Raw genomic sequence first — 22,542 nt, forward strand, 5'->3', positions numbered from 1 at the left:
CCATGCCTTAGGAATAAAGTACAAAACTGAAATAAAGAAGCCATAACAAAAACTAGAATCAAAATTGACAGGATCAAGACCCATCAGTAATTTGCTGTCTGCAAAAACAAAACCCAACACACATTGCACCTATTAAAGGAAGAGGAAATGATTCAACCTTCTAAAAATATACTATCCATAATGTCCATCATACAATAAAAAAAGCTAATAGATAATTAAAGAAGCCTAATAGAGCATTAAAGAAGATAATTAAGGAAATGTGAGCCAGACTCAAGCAAAAAACTCAATATAAACAGATTCTGAGATTTTCTAGATGCTGAAATTCACCTACAAGGAATTTTAAGGAGCTATAATAAATATGTTCAAAGACTTAATGGAAAACATGAATATTAAGAGTGAACAGATAGGGTACCTCACCATATAATTGAAAACTTTAAAAAGAACAGTATGAAAATTCTAGAACTGAAAATTACAATACCTAAATATTTAAAATTCATTGAAATTAATATTTACTTTACAGAAATAAAAAGTGCTATAAGAGAATACTGTAGAAAATTGTAACCAACAAATTAGACAACCTAGATGTACCAAATCTCAGCAATATTCATTTTAAAAATCATTTAGATAATAGAATGGATAACTTCCTAGAAAAAACAAATTACAAAACTGTCTCAGAGAATATAGAAAATCTGACCAGACGATAACAAATAAAGAAATTGAATCAGTAATTAAAACCTCCACAAAGGACAGTTTACTTAAGATGGCAGCATAAGTAAACACTGTGCTTGCCTCCCCTGATGACCACATCAGAATTGCAACTAAACTACAGAACAACCATCACTAAGAATCACCTAAGGTCTAGGTGAACAAAAGTCCTACGAAGAAGGACACACAGAAGAAGCCACCTTGAAACTGGTAGGAAGGGCAGAGATGCTAAATGGGCTGGTTCCACTCCCACATGGGGCACTTAAAAACTGGGAGGGATATCTCAGCTGTGGAGATCCCCCTGAAAGAGCAAGGAGTCCGAGACCCATACCAGGCAGCCCAGTCCAGAGATCCAGTGCCAGGAAGAGAGGTTTTCACAAATTATGGCTCTGAAAACCAGTGGAAATTGTGGCTGAGTGAGAGAGAGGATGGCTGGAAACGAGGTATTTCTATTAAAGGGCCTGAACATGGAACTACTCACTGACAAACACACTGTCACTGAGCTCCAGCACTGGGGCAGCAGCTTCAAAGGCTCCAGGGACATAGGGGGAGGAACTGAATTGCCTGGCTGCAGGGCAAGTGTTGGGGGTAGCAGAAGTGCTATCAGAATACATTATTTATTTGTTGAACCATCCCCACCCCAGTGTGCAGATGCAGGCGGCCACCATATCTGAGTCTCCATCAACCTGGCTAACACTGTTTACCCTGCCCAGGTGATTCTCTGAGACCCCATTCCACACAACTTGTGAGCTCACTCAAGCCACTTCCAATGTCTTTTCCATCCAAATGTCCTGTCTTGGCTCATCTGCAGACTTTTGTAAAATCTTTCAAAGGTTCACAAACCCCAAAGAAGCAGTATCTGGTCTTGGTATGCCCCATACCTTTTGCTAAGCAGCCCCAAGCCTGGTACTAGCATCAGCAAGCCTTAGTTTGCAGCTTAGCTTCTCCCAGGCAACTCCAAGCATAGCACAAATGGCAATAATCTACAGATCGCTTTTTAGATCATACCAAGTAGCCCCAGGCAAGGCACAGGCAGCAGCTGAACTTGGCCTGCAACAGAGCCCTCCCAAGAGTCCCCAGAAGCAACACACCTGGTGGCCAGCTTCAGACCACATCTCGGCACCACCTCCACAAAAAAACACACCCAAAGGGCAAAATGGGCAGACACTAAAGCCCTGTTAAAGAGAATTCTGCTTGGTATGGTTGGTCAGCCCCTGCACAATAGCTTCAACACTGCAATCAAAGCTGGTCCTCACAACCAATCAGCCTGAAGCTCAATCACTCCCACTGATGTGCAATCAAAAGCTCAACTGCAACAAGAGGGTACACACAACCCACACAATGGAGCCATACAGCTCACCTGGAACACCCGGCTCAGGTAACCAGGGAGACTGCACCACTGGGTCCCACAAGACACCTACATAAACCTATTCTACTAAGATGGGGAGACATAACAGCCCTATCTAATACATAGAAACAAACACAGGGAGGCAACCATAATGGGGAGACAAAGAAATATGTCCAGCATGAAAGAACAGAACAAAGCTGCAGAACAAGAGCTAAACAAAATGGAGACAAGTAATCTACCAGATGCAGATTTCAAAATACTGGTTATAAGGATGCTCAACGAATTTAGGGGAAGAGTAGATGAACTCCATGAGAACTTTAACAAGGAGATAGGAAACATAAAAATGGAGATAGAAAACATGAAAAGAACCAGTCAGAAATGAAGTATACAATAACTGAAATGAAAAATACATTAGAGGGAATGAACAGTAGATTAGATGAAGCAGAGGGCTGAATCAGCGATTTGGAAAAGAAAGCAGAAAACACCCAATCAGAGCAGGAAACAAAAATAATGAAGACCGTTTAAGGGACCTCTGTGACATCAAGCATACCAACATTCACATCACTGGGGTAGCAGAAGGAGAAAAGAGGGAGCAAGAAATTGAAAACCAATTTGAAGAAACAATGATTGACAACTTCCCTAACCTGGGGAAGGAAATAGACATACAAGCCCACATCATGATTAAAATGTCAAAGGTTAAAGACAAAGAGAGAATCTTAAAAGCTGCAAGAGAAAGGCTGTTAGTTACATACAAGAGAGCCCCCATAAGATTATCAGCTGATTTTTGAAAAGAAACTTTGCAGACCAGAAGGGATTGGTAGGAAATATTCAAAATTATAAAAAGGAAGGACCTACAACCAAGATTACTCTGCCCAGCAAGGCTATCATTTAAAATTGAAGAAGAAATAGAATTTCCCAAACAAGCAAAAGCTAAAAGAGTCCATCACTATCAACCAGTATTGCAAGAAATGTTAGAGGGACTTGAAGAAGAAGAAGGAGAAGGAGAAGGAGAAGGAGAAGGAGAAGGAGAAGGAGAAGAAGAAGAAAAGAAAATCAAAATTATAAATAAAAAAATGGCAATAATTACATATCTATCAACAACTACTTTAAATGTAAATGGATTAAATGCTCCAGTCAAAAGATAGAATAGCTGAATGGATAAGAAAACAAGACCCTTACATATGCTGCCTCCAAGAGACTCACCTCAGATCAAAAGACACACACAGATTGTAAGTAAAGGGATAGAAAAAGATATTTCATGAAAATGGAGAAAAAAAAACAAAAACAAAGCTGAAGTAGCAATACTTATATCAGACAAAATGGACTTTAAAATGAAGGCTATAGCTAGAGACAAAGAAGGACCCCGTAATCCTACTTCTGGGTATTTATCCAATAAAAACCCAAAACTCTATTTTGAAGGGACATGTGCATCCATATATTCATTGCAGCATTATTTACAATAGCCAAGATATGGAGGCAACCTGGGTATCCATCAATGGATGAATGGGTAAAGAAGAAGAGGTACATATATCAAATAGAATATTACTCAGCAATAAACTAGAATGAAATCTTGCCATTTGCAACAACCTGGATCGACCTAGAGGGTATTGTGCTGAGTGGAGTAAGTCAAACAGAGAAAGACAAATGTCATATGATTTCACTTATATGTGGGATCCAGAGAACAGGATTAATGAACAATCAAAACAGAAACAAACTCATAGATACAGAGAGCATTTTGATGAGCATCCATCCAGATTAGGGGTGGATGGATGAAAGGGAGGAGGGGATTGAGAGGTACAAATTGGTAGTTACAAAATAGTTATGGGGATGTAAGGTATAGCATAAAGAATATAGTCAGTAATATTGTAATAACTATATATGGTGTCAGATGGACACTGGATTTATCAGGGTGATCACTTCGTAAGATATGTAAATGTTTAATCACTGTGTTGTACACCTGAAACTAATATAATTTTGTATGTCGACTGTAATTGAAAAATTTTAAACATTATTTTTAAAAAGGCAAAGTGATATAGGCAAAAAGCCAAGAGACAAACAAAAGTAGAATACTGAAAAATTTTCCAATAATCCAAAGAAGCCAGATAAAGGGCTACAGCAGAACCAAAAAAGGCAGAGGGGAGACAAACCAAAAACAAATAATAAAATAGTAAATAAAATAACTTAAAAATGGCTTTCAAATGCATTATGCTAATTGTAGAAAGCCAACTAATACAGTTAAGTACTGTATGATTCCATATATATCACATTCTGAAAAAGGCAAAACTATAGGGATGGAGAAAAGATCAGTGGTTGCGAGGTATAGGGGTAGAGGTTGGTTTGATTATAAAATGCTAAAACAAGGAAATTTTTTTTGGTATAATGGAAGTGTTCTACATCTTCATTATGGTGCTGATTATACAATTGTAGCCATTTGTCAAAACTCATATTAAAATTTACTGTATGTAAATTTAAACATTTTTTTTTAAATCCTGAGAACATGACTGTCCATCACTGTACACCTCTTTCCTATGACCTGGGTGTCTCCAAGACCCTGGCTTGACAGCTTCCTTATAAATCAGGGGCTTAAACACTGTCACATTGTAATAAACACTCATTATCTAAACAGGGTAGACCATTTGAGGAAAAAAATATCTGTTTAGCCCATTAGCTAGCTGGAGTGTATTACTAATTATTCCAGAGAACAAAATCACTCTTTTTAAAGATTGTTTTGTAAAGCTACTATCATTCCAAGTTGGAATACCAGGAATACACTTATCCTGGTGTAGCGTTGGCAGTAAGTCCAGGACTCCACCCCACCTACTGCCCTCCCAGAAGTCTAGAGCTGAATAGGTGCCATGGAGTTTCCAAGAGGGGAAGGGATTTGCACTGATTGGGGTGTTATTCCTCATTGGTAGTAATATGTTTCAAATGCCTCTAGAGGATTTGGGGGAGCCAATATGAAGTAAGTAAAAATAGCAACAATATGTACAGTAGAAAAACCATAGGAAGAAAAGTAAAATATGTATATTTTATAGATGGTGTCTGACAGTTCATATAGAACTGTATACCTAATAACATAGCTTATTTTTAACAATATCCACAAGGCATCCCAATAAGTGACTGGCTACACATGCACATTGAAAAAGGTGAAACTACCTTACTCTGTAATAGTAACCCATTCTCCCTCCAATCATGCCATGGCTGTTCCCTAAACAAATCTGGCTTCACTGTAATGCTCTCCTTGCCTGGCCATGACTTCACCTTGAATATCCAAACCTCCACATGAGATACAATGGAACTGCTCAATTAGCTCGTCTTCAATATATTGTTCCAACTTATGAAGAGGTTCACAACAGGCCTCTCCGAGATGTGCTACACTGGCATGTGGATTATTTTGAGCTGAAGGCAACAGGATTGTGAGGACTCAAGAGAAACCTTTACCTCTCCCTTAAAGAATTTAAATTTGAGACTTTGTCCATAATAAGAATTATTACCAGAAATAACTTTTTATGACCTAATTATACAGTAGGATACACATCTAATTACTAAACAACTGTTCTTCTTATCATCCTGTGAATGACCCTCCCCCTCCTGAAGCCTCAAGGACAGGGTTTCTGACTCTCTCAAGTATGTGGGTTTCCATACATACATATGTAATTAAATTTGGTTATTTTCTTTTGTTAATCTGTCTGATGTCAATTTAATTATTAGACCAGCTGGAAGAACCTAGAAGGTTAGAGGAAAATTTCTTCCTGCCCCACAGTTGCAAAATTAGAAATACACTTACAAGAAAGTTAGCTTCTGAAAACCACATGTTAGGAGTCTGCACTACACTGTCATTTTCAGGGGGCAATTTCTAACTCAAAGGCCATTGCTTGGCAGAGCTTTGCTGATGCATAGCCAGAAACAAAGGGAAGTTCAGTGAGGAGCTGGCAGCAGTATCCACGACATGACTGGGGAGGGGACAGTGATCACTCAGGCTGATGAAGGGCAGCAATGAGCAGGCTGCCTTTTGTTTAGAATGGCTCTGCATGGACTGGCTACTAACTCAGTCAAGATGACCATTGGACCCGTAAATTTAATATCATACTTATGAGGAATTATTCAGCAGGAATTTTTGCCAATTCCTGGTTATCCTCTGTCTTCATGAGGTTTCCAGCAGCCTAGCCTGTTCTGACAGTGATAGCTGAGGCCAGCTCACCTTACTTTCTTATCGTCCCCATCCGCTACTTTTGCTGGGAATGCAAGCCCTGCTGGCCATCCCCAACAGCTTTCCTCCATAATACTGTCATCCCCAAGCAGCTACTCCAACTTCTTTCCACCAACATGACACTCTTGCCCACTTTCCTATCCTCTCTTTGGTACCCTCTGGATTCTTATCGCCTGGAAACAAAAAAAAAATTTAAATCCTCACCAAATTCTTCCACTACTAAAATGTCCTGAGTACATTGCCTCCCTAGCCTCTCTGAGTGGTACCTGCCCTTTTTCTGGATCTCTCTTTATCCTCAAGGGAGTCAGAATTCTCCCATTACCCTTCTGTAAACCAATATTCTTTCTCTGTGAGGCCGATGCCATCAGTTCTGTTATACTCTCCCCTAATAAGCTCTACCTTCCTTTCCTAGGCTCTGGATCATTTCCTGGAATGTCCATAGGTCTCTAGGAAGTCTTCGTCTGTGCCCCAAACCCACTGGTCCTCCCAGCCCAGTTACATGTCCTCCATCCTTCAGCTTATGCTGCTTCTTTTTCCTGGCTGCTCACTCGTTCCTGTGACAATCTCCTGGTAAGCCTTTGAACCCAAGATTTGAGTTACCTCTATAAAAGAATCCCCAGTCATTTTCTAACTTCCAGGAAGTGTGCAGACCCCGCTCATCTCTTCTATTAAATACTGTACATTGGTGTAGTACAACAAGTACTGAAAAATTTTGGAATTAGTTAATATAGTCTCTCCCAATTGACCTAGAACATACTAGGCATTCTTCTCTGCTTCCTCCTTTTCTACTACTTTCTCCTCCTCTTCTTTCTCCTCCTCCCTCTCCTTTTTTCTTCTTCTTTTAGTATTTTTACTTTTACATTTTGGGCATAGTGCCATATCTGGCTGAATGAAGAAATGAATAATTTTGGTATGATGCAATATGTCTGAATAATCTACCATTATTTAACAGATGAGAAAATTGAAGGAGGTAATGTGATTTCTCAGAGTCACACAGATTGTGTCAAATCAGTACCAGGAACCAGGTGCTCTGAATCCTAGGTCAGGGATGCTTCATAATGTGCTACATTTCCTGTACTTAAATGTATTTCAGTTTTTAAATTAATGATTTCAATCATTAAAATTATATAAATATACAGAAAGATACAGTTAAAAATGTTTGGAAGACTTCTAAGAGTGGTAACGATATATTTATTTTAAAAGAAAGAAAGAAAAAAAACCTTCCCAGATACCTACAAAGAGGAATCATAAGAATTGTAACTATACTGAAACTAAGGAAATTTTCTGTCCTTTTTACCAACTTGAAGACTATCAGTCAGAGGAAACATGGTTTGGATTTAATTAAATTACGTTTTACTCACTGAAATACAACAATGTAATGTGTTCAGTGAATCAACTGTGGGGAGGTGGGGTGGGCAGAGAGCCACTGGGACACCTCAAGGGCTCTCAAGCAAAGTGGTTGGTTGCCCTCCTTGATCCTAGAACATTCTCCAGTTAGTACCTTCCCTGTGTCAGGAGGGGGTGGTGTAGATTAAGATGCTCTAAAGAGGAAATTACGCATTAATCTTTACTAGGTCCTGAGGGAGTCCTACCAGCCCAGACTATACTTCATAAAAATGATGAAGCAAGGGGAATTTACTAGACTTTTGAGGAGAATGAGCAGCCAGAAAGAGCGAGGCTGCACCAGACAGCTAGAACAAACGGCTCCCAATTTAAAAGATTTAATGCAGGAAACAAATGATAATCTTTTATAAATTCTGATTAGTATTCACAGTAACATCCAAGATGGTAAAACAACAACCAAAGGCTCCTATGAAAATAAACCGCTAGAGAGGTAAAAAGTAGTTGTAGATAGAAAACAATGATATATAAAGAAATATAACATTTAATCAAGGAATTGACCAGCAGAAAGAACACTGGTGAAAATGTAATTTTGGAATTGATAAGTCAGTTCAAGAAAGTCCCCCCAAACATGACAAAATGGTAAAAAGCCTAGAAATTGTAAAGTGAAGAAAGATAAAGAACTCATAGGATAAGTCTGAGAGAGTCAATATCAATATCTCTTGAATAGCAGTTGCATAAATTGGAAATATACACAATGAGCAAAGCCATTACTAAGAAATACTAGATGATTGACAGGAAAACCTTTTATTTTCTTCTGAGTTGTCCAACCCATCCACAACATTCAGTCCCATTCTCATGGGCCAGTGTAGATAATCTTAATCACCCACGATACTTTCTCCCACACACGTGGCCATTCCATTTAAAGAACCTGTGTTGGGACACAGCTGGGCCAAAACAGTTGGCTCTGTGCCAAGCCCCGTCATTCCTTCCACATGAGCTGGAGAGAAAATCAGTCTTGCATAAAACCCAGACTATTGACAAGCCCGACTCCTGAGCAAATGACTTGCAAATACTCCTTACTTAAGAACAAAGAGTGATATTCCCCCAGGTCAGTCTTAATCCAGTTTAACAAATACTTACTTCACTGAACAAAACATTTAACATCTCAATCTGAAATAGTTGCACTTTGATTAATTCAAGATTTTTCCCTAATGAGTAGATACTTTTCTTTCTTTCTTTCTTTTTAAATTTATTGGGGTGACAATTGTTAGTGAAATTACATAGATTTCAGGTGTACAGTTCTGTATTACATCATTTATAAATCCCATTGTGTGTTCACCACCCAGGGTCAGTTCTCCTTCCATCACCACATATTTGATCCCCCTTACCCTCATCTCCCACCCCCCAACCCCCTTACCCTCTGGTAACCACTAAACTATTGTCTGTGTCTACGAGTTTTTGTATCTCATTTCTTTGTCTTGTTCTTTTGTTGTCTTTGGTTTATATACCACATATCAGTGAAATCATATGGTTCTCTGCTTTTTCTCTCTGACTTATTTCACTTAGCATTATACTCTCAAGATCCATCCATGTTGTCACAAATATTCCTATATCATCTTTTCTTACCGCCGAATAGTATTCCATTGTGTATATATACCACAACTTCTTTATCCATTCATCTATCGAAGGACATTTTGGTTGTTTCCATGTCTTGACCACCGTAAACAAAGCTGCAATGAGCATTGGAGCACACATGTCTTCCAATCCATGAGCACGGAATGTCTTTCCATTTCTTTGTGTCTTCTTCAATTTCTTTCAAAAATGTCTTATAGTTTTCAGCATATAGGTCTTTCACATCCTTGGTTAAGTTTATTCCTAGGTATTTTATTCTTTTTGCTGCAATTGCAAAAGGAATTGTTTTTTGTATTTCTTTTTTGGAGATTTCATTGTTAGTATATAGGAATGCAATGGACTTTTGTGCGTTGATTTTGTAGCCGGCAACTTTACTGTATTTGTTGATTGTTTCTAATAGCTTTTTGGTGGAGTCTTTAGGGTTTTCTATATATAGCATCATGTCATCTGCAAAGAGTGATAATTTAACTTCTTCATTCCCAATTTGGATGCCTTTTATTTCTTTCTCTTGCCTGATTGCTCTGGCAAGGACTTCCAACACTATGTTGAAAAGCAGAGGTGATAGGGGACATCCCTGTCGTGTTCCCGAACGTAGAGCAAAGGGCTTCAGTTTTCCTCCATTAATTATGAGATTAGCAGAGGGCTTGTCATATATGGCCTTTATTATGTTAAGATATTTTCCTTCTATACCCATTTTATTAAGTGTTTTAATCATAAATGGATGTTGTATCTTGTCAAATGCTTTTCCTGCATCAATTGATATAATCATATGATTTTTGTCCTTTATTTTGTTTATGTGATGTATCACATTGATGGATTTGCGTATGTTGAACCATCCTTGTGCCCCGGGGATGAACCCCACTTGGTCGTGATGAATAATCTTTTTAATGCATTGTTGTATTCGATTTGCTAGAATTTTATTGGTCTGTAGTTTTCTTTTTTTGTGCTGTCCTTACCAGGTTTTGGTATCAGGGAAATGTTGGCCTCATAAAATGAGTTAGGGAGTACTGTCTCTTCTTCAATTTTTTGGAAGAGTTTGTGCAGAATTGGTATTAGATCCTCTTTGAAGGTTTGGTAGAATTCACTAGTGAAGCCATCTGGTCCCGGACTTTTGCTTTTGGGAAGGTTTTGGATGACTGATTCAATTTCATTACTGGTGATCGGTCTGTTTAGATTTTCCAGTTCTTCATGGTTCAGCCTTGGAAGGCTATATGTTTCTAAGAACTTGTCCATTTCTTCTAGGTTGTTGAATTTGGTGGCATATAGTCCTTCATAGTATTCTTGGATGATCCTTTGTATTTCTGTGGTGTCCGTGATAATTTCCCCTTTTACGTTTCTGATTTTGTTAATCAGTGTCTTCTCTCTTTTTATCTTAGTAAGTCTAGCCAAGGGTTTGTCAATTTTGTTAATCTTTTCAAAGAACCAGCTCTTTGTCACATTAATTTTTTCTATTGTCTTTTTGTTCTCTATTTCATTTAGTTCTTTTCTAATTTTTGTTATTTCCTTATTCTGCTGACCTTGGGTTTCACTTGTTCTTCTTTTTCTAGTTCTTTAAGGTGTAACATGAGGTTATTTATTTGGGAGTTTTCTTGTTTCTTGAGATAGGCCTGTAATGAGATAAATTTCCCTCTTAAAACTGCTTTCGCTGCATCCCAAAAATTTTGGTAGGATGTATTTTCCTTGTCATTTGTTTCTATGTATCTTTTGATCTCTCCTTTAATTTCGTCTTTGACCCAGTCTTTCTTTAAAAGTATGTTGTTTAATCTCCATGTATTTGTGTTTTTCCCCGCTTTCTTTTGACAATTGATATCCAATTTCAGAGCCTTGTGATCAGAGAATACGCATGGTATGATTTCAATCTTCTTAAATTTTTTGAGACTGATTTTATGTCCCAATATATGGTCTATCCTTGAAAATGTTCCGTGTACACTAGAAAAGAATGTATAGTCTGATGTTTTAGGATGAAGTGCTCTATAAATGTCAATTATGTCCATTTCATCTAATGTGTCATTTAGGGCTACTATTTCGTTATTTATTTTCTGTTTGGATGATCTATCCATAGCTGTCAATGATGTATTTAAGTCCCCTAGTATAATTGTGTTTTGGTCAATTTCTCCCTTTAGTTCTGTTAGTAGTTGCTTGGTGTATTTCGGTGCTCCCTGATTGGGGGCATAAATATTGATGACTGTTATGTCTTCTTGTTGTATAGTCCCCTTCACCATTATGAAATGTCCATCTTTGTCTCTTGTTATCTTTTTCACCTTGAAGTCTGTTTCATCTGATATCATTATGGCTACACCTGATTTTCTCTGGGTACCATTTGCTTGGAGTGTTAATTTGCACCCTTTCACTTTGAGTCTATGCTTGTCCTTGTAGCTGAGATGTGTGTCTTGGAGACAACATATGGTTGGGTTTGGATTTAGTTTTTTGATCCAATCTGCTACTCTGTGCCTTTTTATTGGTGAGTTCAGTCCATTTACATTTAGGCTGATTATTGATATGTGAGGATTTCCTGTCATTCTATCTTTAGTTTTCTGGTAAGGTTGTGTCTCCGTTGTTTCTTTGCCTTTTTGTTGTTGTCTATTATTTCTGTGTGGAGGTATTCTATGATGTTTCCCTCTGTTTCTTCTTTTATTACAGAATATATTTCAGTTCTGGATTTTTGTTTTGAGTTTATGTAAAAGAAAGTTTGATATTTAGAGTATTCCATTATCTTCAGCATGCTTACTTTCTCCATTCCCATATTCCGGTTCAGGCCTTTACTCTCCCTCTTTTTATGTTTTGGTTGCCACAGATTGTCCCTGTTGATGGTGGTTGAATAGCCTCCTTTAGTATTTCTTGTAGTGCAGCTCATGTATTAGAAAATTCCCTCAGCTTCTGTATGTCTGGAAAGGTCTTTATTCCTCCTTCATATCTAAAGGATATCTTTGCTGGATATGTTATTCTTGGCTCATGATTTCTCTCTTTCAATAGTTTGAACATTTGGTTCCACTCCCTCCTGGCTTGTAGAGTTTCTGCTGAAAAATCTGATGATAATCTAATGGGCTTTCCTTTGTAGGTTACCATCTTCTTTTCCCTGGCTGCCTTGAGGATTCTTTCTTTGTCGTTGATTTTAGACAGCTTCAATACAATGTGCCTTGGAGAAGGCCTGTTGGGATTGAGGTAACTAGGTGTTCTGTTTGCTTGGATTCGAGGATCCAGTTCTGTCCACAAGTTTGGGAAGTTCTCATCGACTATATGTTTGAATATATTCTCTGTTTCCTTCTCTCTTTCTTCTCCTTCTGGTATGCCCATTATTCTTGCATTGCTCTTTCTGATGGAGTCAGAAAGTTCTTGCAGAGTTCTTTCATTTCTTTTAAGTCTCAAGTCTCTTTCTTCTTCCATCTGTGTCATTTCCAGGTTTCTATCTTCGATGTCACTGATTCTTTCCTCCATCTGGTCAACTCTACTACCTAAGCTGGTTATTTCATTCTTAATTTCTTGTATTGAGTTCTTAATCTCCAGAAATTCTATTTGGTTCTCTTTTAAAATTTCCATCTGTTTTGTAAAATGCTCATGTTGTTCTTTGATTGTGTTTCTGAGTTCATTAAACTGCCTTTCTGTGTTTTCTTGCATCTCATTGAGTTTTTTCAGAACTGCAATCTTGAATTCTCTGTCATTTAAGTCACATATTTCCATGTTTTTAAGTTCATTTTCTGGAGACTTTTCATTTTCTTTCTGAGCTGTCTTGTGGCCTTGGTTATTCATGGCAATTACTGATTTATTATTTCTCTTCCTAGACATCTACAGGTGTGGCTTCTGCAACAGGTTGATAGGAAGAGGTCTTTCTTTTGTTTTCCAGGACGTTTTTGTAGAATGTTTTATTTTCTCTCCGACTGCAGTCTTTTTTCTCTCTCTCACATGGTAGTGCTATGTTTTTTCTGCACTATTCCAGCTTCTCACACATGGGGGATTCCCTGAGAGACGGGCTTCTCCTCTGTTAATAGTTCCCCTGGGTCACAGGGCGCAGTGTCCATGTGGGTATGCGGAGAGCTTTTGAAGTTCCAAAGCTCTTCCTGCACCAGATTCAGAGCCCTTATATTTCAGCAGTTCTGTTTACTCCTGCAGGGATCCACCCAGATAGGTGGGGCCAGGGACAGGGTGAGTTGTGAGAGGTGGCCCAGAGCAATGGCGGCAACCACCACCACAGCCGGTCCTGCTTCCACAGCTCCCTCCCCTTTGCTGGAACTAGTTGGGCTGCGAATCTGTGTCTGCGGTCCACAGTTCTCAGAACTGCAAACATTCTGTTGTTTTGCTCTAACACTGCTACTGTTCTGCTTCTAGCACCGGGCAGGTGGGGGCGGGGCGAGCTCTGAGAGGGGAGGGAGAGGGCAGCTAGTCTCAGTGCCTAAGGCTCCGTTCTCTGCTCGGCAGTGCGGGCTTAAACCACCCTCAGTCTTTTCTCCGAGGTCTCTGCCGTGAGCGTTGGGTTCAGCTGTGTTATATGCTGTCCCCTCAGCCCTGTGGGCCATAAGCGGAGCCCTAGCAGTCCGAGTTCTTCCCTCTCCCGCAGCTGCGGTAGCTCCGGGAAGCAGCGAGCTCGGCGCACTGAGCGAGGTCTGCGTCCTGCGCCCGCCAGGCTCCGTCTCCACGCACTTCTCCCTTCCCTCCTCCCCCGCTCGCACGATTCACCCCCCTATAGGTGAATTCAGTAGTGGGCCTCTTCGTCTTGCCTGTCTGCTGTGCAGGGAGTCCTTTGTGGAGTTATTGTTGTTCTATTAGTTGTAAATTCCAGGGGAGCTTTACAGAGGCTCACCTCACGCCACCATTTTGATGACATCACTCCACGAGTAGATACTTATATGACTAAAGGGGTTCATCAAAATATGCTAGCCAGAATGAAGAGTTGTACACACTCCAAAATGATTTTGTTATCCATCCTAATATATTAAATCTGCTGCAACCTTCAAATCTCACCATTACATATAATATTGAAAATTAATTAGTTTTAAACTATTTTCTGAGGAATGAATGAGAGAGGGAGAAATATGAATAAATGTTCAGCTCACTTAATAAAAACCAGGTGATAAGGGGAAGAAAAGGGAAGTAAATGCATGCCAACATTCTTGGCTGTGAAGGCTGGTAGTCATGAATAACATTTAGTTCTTAACTTTGATAGAAGAATGTAGGATAAAATATGTCTGTAATAATTTAAGGGTAAATACTATTAGAATAACATTTAGATGTAGTATTTCATATCACTAGAAGAGAAAAAAAAGGACTAAAAGTTATCAAACAAAGAAGAGGCAGGAAAGGTGAAAAAGGAAGCAATAAGAAATCACAATGAACATAAAACATAAAATAAGCTGTCAAGAAAAAGATTGAATATATCATTAATTACAATAATGTGCATGGATAAAATTATTCTCTTTGCTATGTCTTGTATTCTTTCATTAAGAAAAGAACAGACTCAGTGGCAGAACAAAAATCAGATGAATGCTATTTCTAACGACATACCTACAACAAATGGTAAAAGAAAAGGTAGAAAACAAAGAAGTGAGCAAGAATATATCAGAAAAATGCTAACAGTGACAAATGGTAAAAATATTAATATCACACAAAGTACACTTTAAAGTCAAAATATCAAATAAGGCTAAGAGAAATTGTATTGATAAAAGATACTATCTCTAAAGAAATTGTAACATTCATAAATATTTACACACTAAACTACATTGTATGGAAATAACATGAAGAAAAAAATTTAGAAATTCAAGAAATCTTGACAAGATCACAAGGAGTTTTAAATTTATATACCAAAATTTAACGGATACAATGGATAAAGAATATGATTAGAGTATTTGAATTACACGAACATACAATTTTTGTAGAACACAAAAAAAAATTAAGTGTTTATATGCTCTTTATAGAGATTATTTATAGACTGTGCCGTAAAGAAAATCTTAATAAATTCGTGTAGGTATTTGATAATGTCAATATAAGAAACATCCAAACCTGTAAAGAATTTTTATAAAAGTTTATTTGAGCCAAACTGAAAATTGCTGGAGAGCAATATCTCAAATGCTCCTGAGAATAACACTTTTGCAGTTTCTTTTATGCGTTTGAGATTAAAGAGGGATGATTACATGATGGTGGAAGAAAGCAAGATGGGGATTCAATTACAAGAGAGTTAACAAGATTGTGTGTGCTCTTGAGGGTGGTTATTTCAAAGGTGTGTTAATTTAGATACACAAGGGCAATGGACAGGGCTTACTTAAGGCAAAGATAAACCTTTTACTAAAAAAGTTATAGGCCTGGGGTGTGACTACCCACCATGACCGCCCCAGTTATGAATTTATAATCAGGTCACCCTGTGAGGATGCTTTCCATAGAACCCTTTTCTCATCCACAATAGATGATATGGATGGATAGATAGATTACGATAGATAGATGATGATTGATAGATAGATAGATAGCAATTAAACATACCACATTTTCTGACAACAAAACTAAAATAAACGACTATAAAATAGCCCCCCAATCTACTTAGAAATTTAAAAGTGCTCATAAGTAATTCTTAAATAAAAGATGAAAAATGACAGCAACAGATTAATTAATTAGACAATGACATCAAAAAGAGCTCAAAATCTATGGAATGTAGCCCAACTCTTATATAAAAAAAGAAACATGCAAAAATATTTGAAAAGTAGTATCCTTATTGCCTAACAGCATAGATTCTATAGTCAGGTTATACAGGTTTGACTCCCAGCCCTTTCACTTACTTAATTTGTGTGATCTTGGAATAATGATGTAACCTAAAAGTACTATACTCAGTTTCCTCATATGTGAAATGGGAAAAATAATAATACTTATCTCTTAGGGTGTTATGAAAATGAAATGCGATAAACCATGGGATCTCTTTCCATTAGTACTCTCTGGGGAGATTGATTAGATAAACAGATAGATACATAGACATATAGAGAAAGAAGGAGAGAGGCGAAAGAGAGAGAGAGAGAGAGAGAGAGAGAGAGAGAGAGAGAAACTGAGATGGAGAAAAGGTGGAGATTGATTGAGAGATTTCAACAATGCTACGGGCTGAATTTTGTACCCCCCTCCCCAAAATTCATAAGTTGATGTCCTAACCCCCAGTACCTCAGAATGTGACTATATTTGGAGATAGGGCCGTTAAGAAGTAATTAAAGTTAAATGAGATCATTAGTGTGTTTTAATCCATTCTGACTGTGTCCTTATAAGAAGAAGAGCTTTACTGATACAGCAACAAGGAGGCCATCTGTAAGACAAGTAAAGAGGCCACAGAAGAAATCAACCCTGCCAGCAACTTGATCTTGGACTTCCAGCTTCCATAACTGTGAGGAAATAAATTTGTGTTGTTTAAGCCACCCAGTGTGTGGTACTCTGTTACAGCAGCCCTAGAAAACTAATACAGGCAATGCCTGCACACACGCCCGCTGTGGCAGTGTGAAGTGGGCAGGAGAGAGCGCTGAGTTCTGCTGTTCCTAAAAGTCTCAGTTGCCCGAGCGTCTCACTGAACCAAGTGTGGGTCTAATGTTAAAGATATGTGTATTTCTTACAACACTGCCCCTAAGGAAAACCATCCTTTTCCCCCAGTACCCATGTGGAAAAACAGAGATTAGATCCAAAAATAAAGGAAAAATTGTCTGTGCTGAGCTACTGAACGCAATGCTCTCTACACTGCACTTTATGGTCAATTTAAAGGATTTTCAGCAGCAATTTTGTCTACATGCAATTTTAGCTTTATAGCTACTTTAGAGCTTAACCTTTAAGCTGTCACTCCACAGAATAGCATGGTATGAGGTTTGGTGCTGAAGAGAAGTGCACAAAAAGATCACCAGAAAAAGAAATAAGCAAGTGTGTGTGTGTGTGTGTGTGTGTGTGTGTGTGTGTGTGTGTGTGTGTTTCACTACATGGAATGTGGGTTCCTAGCCCCACAGCTCAACCCTCCCATTTGGAAAGTCCTCCCCCAAAATGTTTACATCTAACAGCAAAAGAGGCAATAAAAAATTGCTCTCAATCCCTGCGTACGAATGGAGTTGCCCTCTCTGCCAGTACTGTGCTATCAGTAGACTGTCCTGGATGGAGTCTACACAGCCAAAACCCACTTCAGTGCCATACAGATCTGGACCCCTTAGGATTGCCTGTGAGCTCTTGACCCATCCCCAGGCATCCTGAACTACTTGGTCAGAGCGGAGTCAGGGAGGTGAGCAGACGAGAGAAAAGGCGGTGCTGGTCACTGGTCGCCTGGGGACTTTGGGGACCACCCAGTAATCACTGCAGAGCAGAGGTGAGTGAGCTTCAACCTGCCCACAGCGGGGTCCTGAGGGACGTGAAAACCCCTCGTCCCTTCAGGGAAGGAGGCGGGAAGGGAGTTGGACAAGGGAAAGGGGAAGACAAGGAAAGGTTTACTTAGACTCTTCTATTTGGGCAAATGACTAGCAAGCTCTAAAGGCATTGTACTAGGAGAGCACTTTCACACAGTTTTTTAAAGGTGGATTTTATTTAACAGCTTTATTGAGGTGTATCTTAATTAATTTTTACACCCTACTTTAAAAACGTATGCATGTTACTACACTCATTCTTCAGCTAAAGAAGAGGTTTGGAGAAGTTGGGCAACTTCCTAGCATCACACAGCTTTTACTCAGCAGAGCAGGGGTTTCATTCAAGTCTCCAAACTCCCCACACCACACTGACTATCATTTCTGCCACACCAACGAGGGATGCAAATAAACATTACCAGGGAGGATCTGAATTGCCTCTGAGGGAAAAACCATTAACAGGAATGTGAGTGGGGCTCAGGCACATTTCTGCCTCTTTGTGAGCTAAAACATTCTCAAACCATGTGATTTGCCTCCCAGACCAGACTAAACGCCTTCCCCTGCCCTACAACTGCGCTTCTGGAAACTTTGTCCATCATTTGTACACTTTACTTGCTGAAAATAGTGGCCTGAAGTAGCAGAGATCAAATGGCTCCTTCTAGGCTATGAGAGTCCACTGGAAGTATGCATTTCCTGGCCCCTGTCCAGCATTCCAATTTGGGGTCCCCTTGCTTTAAGATAGCATGTGTCCATGCTCCCCTCTCAGCATGGCTTTCTGAGAGCAGTCCCTGACACTACAGTACAAAGGAAATCCAAAACGGAGGAAAAATCTCCATCTCTCAGAGCAGAGGATCTGAGGTTTCTTCAGGTTATAGCACAAGGAAAGAGGAGTGGAGAAAGGGCGCCCATGGTAGCACACTGTGACAATGCTGCTTGCAGTCTGCTTGCCCTCCCTACTCCCTACGGAGCCTTTGTGACCACTCACCAAGCCAAAATGAAACCACCTCTACCTTCTGCGTCCATGTGGACATAGGTCCTGAGCGCCCATGAGCTTCCCTGACCGAAGGCTCCTAAAGCCACCCCGCTCTGTCCTCAGAGGTGCCCCTGGGGCTTGGGACCCTCAGCGCATCTTCACCATGGGCCTCCCCACTCTTGTTCTGAACCCCACGGACACCTCTGGAGGACCATGTCACCCACCGTCCTTTTCAGATGGGGGGTTGGGGGGACTCCACTCCCAAATGCCTCATCGATTCATTTATTCATCCATTCAGTACTTTGAGCATATTCAACACAGGTTTATTTAACTCTTATTATATAGAAGGCACTCTTTGGTATTGTCCCCTGCACTCCTCTAGGTACTGTTCCAAGGCGAAGGATGAGCCTTTAGGAGACGGGATATAGGAAAATATACAACTAATTTCCTCAAAGAGGTCAGATAAGTCTTGTACACGCTCTGCACTAAAAATGAGGCGCTCTCTTTCTGCTGCTGCTTTTGAAACGAGGAATAAAAAGGAGTGAAGCCCGAGACTTGAGGCTAGAATGAGCTCTTTCGGTCCAGCTCCTGGCTGTCCAGGCCGTGTGGGGACGAGTTCACATGCCACTGCTAATGACTTGAAGGAAGCTGGTCTGGGGCCCTGGATCCCCCAGGTACACATAAAATGGAAGTCAACGCAGGCTCCCTTGTGAAACACCCACTGAATATGGCACGTCAACCCTCTGTGGTGACAATTAGAGCTCAGGAGCACCCCTACCACCCGTCCCCCTGCCTTTTTTTTTTTTTACAATACTTGTAAAAATCTCACATTGAAAATAAGAAAATGTTCACATAGTTAACATAATTCACCAACTAAAGGGCGTGGTCTTATTCTACAACTATTATCTGGATCAGGTGCTGATATCTTAACCAACTCTCCTGATCCTGGGACAACTTCTTGCTGAGATAAGAGAGGGAAATTTGTGGGCTCCTCGCTGTAGACAGTCCACTCAGCATCCATTAACTCATTGCATACTGAGTCAGCTTTCTGAGCTACAGGCCGCTGTTATTCCCATGTTAGAGAGGAGGGATTTGAAGCACAGAGAGGTTTCTTTTTATTTATTTATTAAATGGATTTCAGCTTCTTCTTCTTTTTTTTCTTTTAGTGGGGAAGGGAACAGGACTTTATTGGGGAACATTGTGTACTTCCAGGACTTTTTTTTTTTCCAAGTCAAGTTGCTGTCCTTTCAATCTTAGTTGTGTAGGGCGCAGCTCAGCTCCAGGCCCAGTTGCTGTTGTTAGTTGCAGGGGGCACAGCCCACCATCCCTTGCGGGAGTCGAACCGACACAACCTTGTGGTTGAGAGGACGCGCTCCAACCAACTGAGCCATCGGGCCACCCGGGAGCTGAGCGGCAGTTCATTGACTTCATTCTAGTTGCAGAGGGTGCAGCTCACTGGCCCATGTGGGAATCGAACTGGCAGCCCCATTGCCCAGATCTTGCGCTTTAACCAACTGAGTCACCCATCCGCCCCCTGAGAGGTTTATTAACTTGCCTAACATCGCACAGCAGAGTCAGGATGCTAACCTAGTTTGTTAAGCAGCTGAATCCATTGTGCCTCTAAGAAAGACAAAATAACACTCAATTCCCAGCTTCAGGCCCCTGGTAAGATCCTCATTATGCCCCAGTGACCTGTGAAGTTAGGTTAATGACAGAATAAGAGGGTATATTTTGCAATTCAACTGGTCCTCCTGGCCTCAGAACTCAAAGAGCAGTTACTTTTCCTTAAATTCATTTGCAAACTTAAAAGGGGACAACTTTCTTTTAAAAGTTGATCTTTTATCATTTTACAACTTTGATGTTTTATTCTGATTAATAAATTGTAATCTCTTAGTATCATACAACTTGAAATAAGTTTTTGTCCTCCCTGCCCCCAAGAAATATGATGTGCTTAGTGCTGACATAGACTTTACAGGGTCCTTTCTTGGGTGTCTGGAAGTCTGGGCAGTTTCTGGGGACAATGATGATAAGCATACATTTTAAGATATCCTCTACTAATGCAAATAAAAGAAGCTCTTTGGAATCCGTCAATAACCCCCTTCAAGGCTCTCCTTAATGTCTATTTATCACCTGATTTTATCTGGGCGAAAAAAAGGTCGGGGGGGATGGTAAATATACAGCTAGATTCTCACAGATCAGAAACAGCTGGACACCCCACCCCCACGGAAAGCCTTGCTTCCAAGGGGCGTCTGTGAGACTGGAGGTGGCCCTTCAGCGGGCTACTGCAAGCGTAAGGGGCCCCGTGGCTGGCCTAATTCCTCCAGATTTGAGCAAACACAGCTTCCCGACACACTGGGGGATGATATATCTGGGAGAACCGAGCTTCAAAATGATTCTTTACACTGGAAATGGCCGTTTGGCTTCTGTTCCAGGATTAGAATAATCGTAAAAGAAATTGTTCACACTGAGCTCCATGTTCACTCCTGTAAAATGAAAGCTGAAAAAAATCTGTTTCTGCATTCAGAATGAATGTCGCTGTCATAATTTCCAGATGATAGATAAGTTCCTATAAGATGATTGAAGATTATCCAAGGGAGCTTGCCTCTCCCAGCTTTGTCCAGAGGGACTAGATCAGATTGCTATAATAAAAATCCTGGTGGCTTTTACTAAGTTCCACACTTTAGGAAAGAGAGACACAGCACATAATCATTAACACATCTCCACACTCTAATTGCCTCTATAAGTCCTGACTGCAGTGGGGAAAATTCAGAGCTCATTTTGTGAAGACCTGGTTACTTTAAAATAAAACAAAATGAAGACTATAAAATTTAAGTCAATAAGTGCAGTGTCTGCTGATAGAATTAGGACCTGGTGTGACAGTGAGAAGTGACCCCACCAAGCTTATGGGAGCAGTGCTTCTAGATTTGTCTTCTGTGCTTTGGTCACCCTTCCATCCCTGTGAATATTTACAATAAAATGAATTAACTCTCGAAGCCTCTCAAGCTGCAACTGCTTTTGGAGCCAGGGTTATGTTCAAATCTTGCCATTTGGTGATAATAATTGACTTCCCATACTTTAGATTCATAACCTTTCTCAACCTAACCCCTTCTGAGAACAGGCACTCATTTTCCTGGTTGTTGGAAGTGCTGCAGCTGATGGCTCTCAGAGGCATCCTCAGGAATTGCCCTCTGCAAAGACAGTGGCCTTGCCTGGGGTCTCACCCCCTTCCTTGGGCTGCTCACAGCAGAGCCAGTGCCCTTCTCTCCAAGGTCAGTGACTCTGAAAGGTCACCCCAGCTAGAGATCCGAGTGGGAACTAATCGTTTTATTGTAACAAAGAATCGCTCCTTGACTAAACTCTAGCCAGGCTCCTCTGAGACCTCTTCTCAACCAGGCCTCAACCAAGGTCCATAAAGACTTGAACAAACACTAACATAAGTTTCTAATAGCTCAAGGCCACATCCCTAGGATGACCCTAGGTCCCTCAAAGTACCTGCCTCAAACACTCAAGGCTGCCAATAGAATTCACCATTTGTTCGAGCCAACACCTGAGGAGAGGGCTCATCTCCCAGCTTCTGCGGGAGAGGAGGAGCCTAACTTCCATAAGCACCAGGGAGCAAATCCAGATGGGTTTCATAAGGACCAGCCCTCACCTGCTCTTCATAATTTTTCACTTCCCTGACTCTACTGAACCCCGTTCACGCCCCCCCCATTCCCTCATCGATGCCCAGTCACCTCTGTACACCTCTGTATAAATCAAAGTTGAGTTCACATTGGACTCTCTTCCCTGTTGCAGTAGTAAGTTCCTGATTAAAATCTGTCCTTACCACATTAACTAATGTCTGGCTTTGCTTATCTTTGATAGCTGCAATGACATCTCAGTTCAGCTTCTGCCCAGTGAGTCTCCAGCCCTAACCCTGCTTGTTTAACCCCCCAGGTGGATTCTGAGAGAACTCCCCAATACACTTCCTGTAAGTCTCCTTCTCGGGGTCTGCTCCTGG

This window comes from Rhinolophus sinicus, linkage group LG06, assembly GCF_036562045.2.
Source record: "Rhinolophus sinicus isolate RSC01 linkage group LG06, ASM3656204v1, whole genome shotgun sequence".
Taxonomy (NCBI): domain Eukaryota; kingdom Metazoa; phylum Chordata; class Mammalia; order Chiroptera; family Rhinolophidae; genus Rhinolophus; species Rhinolophus sinicus.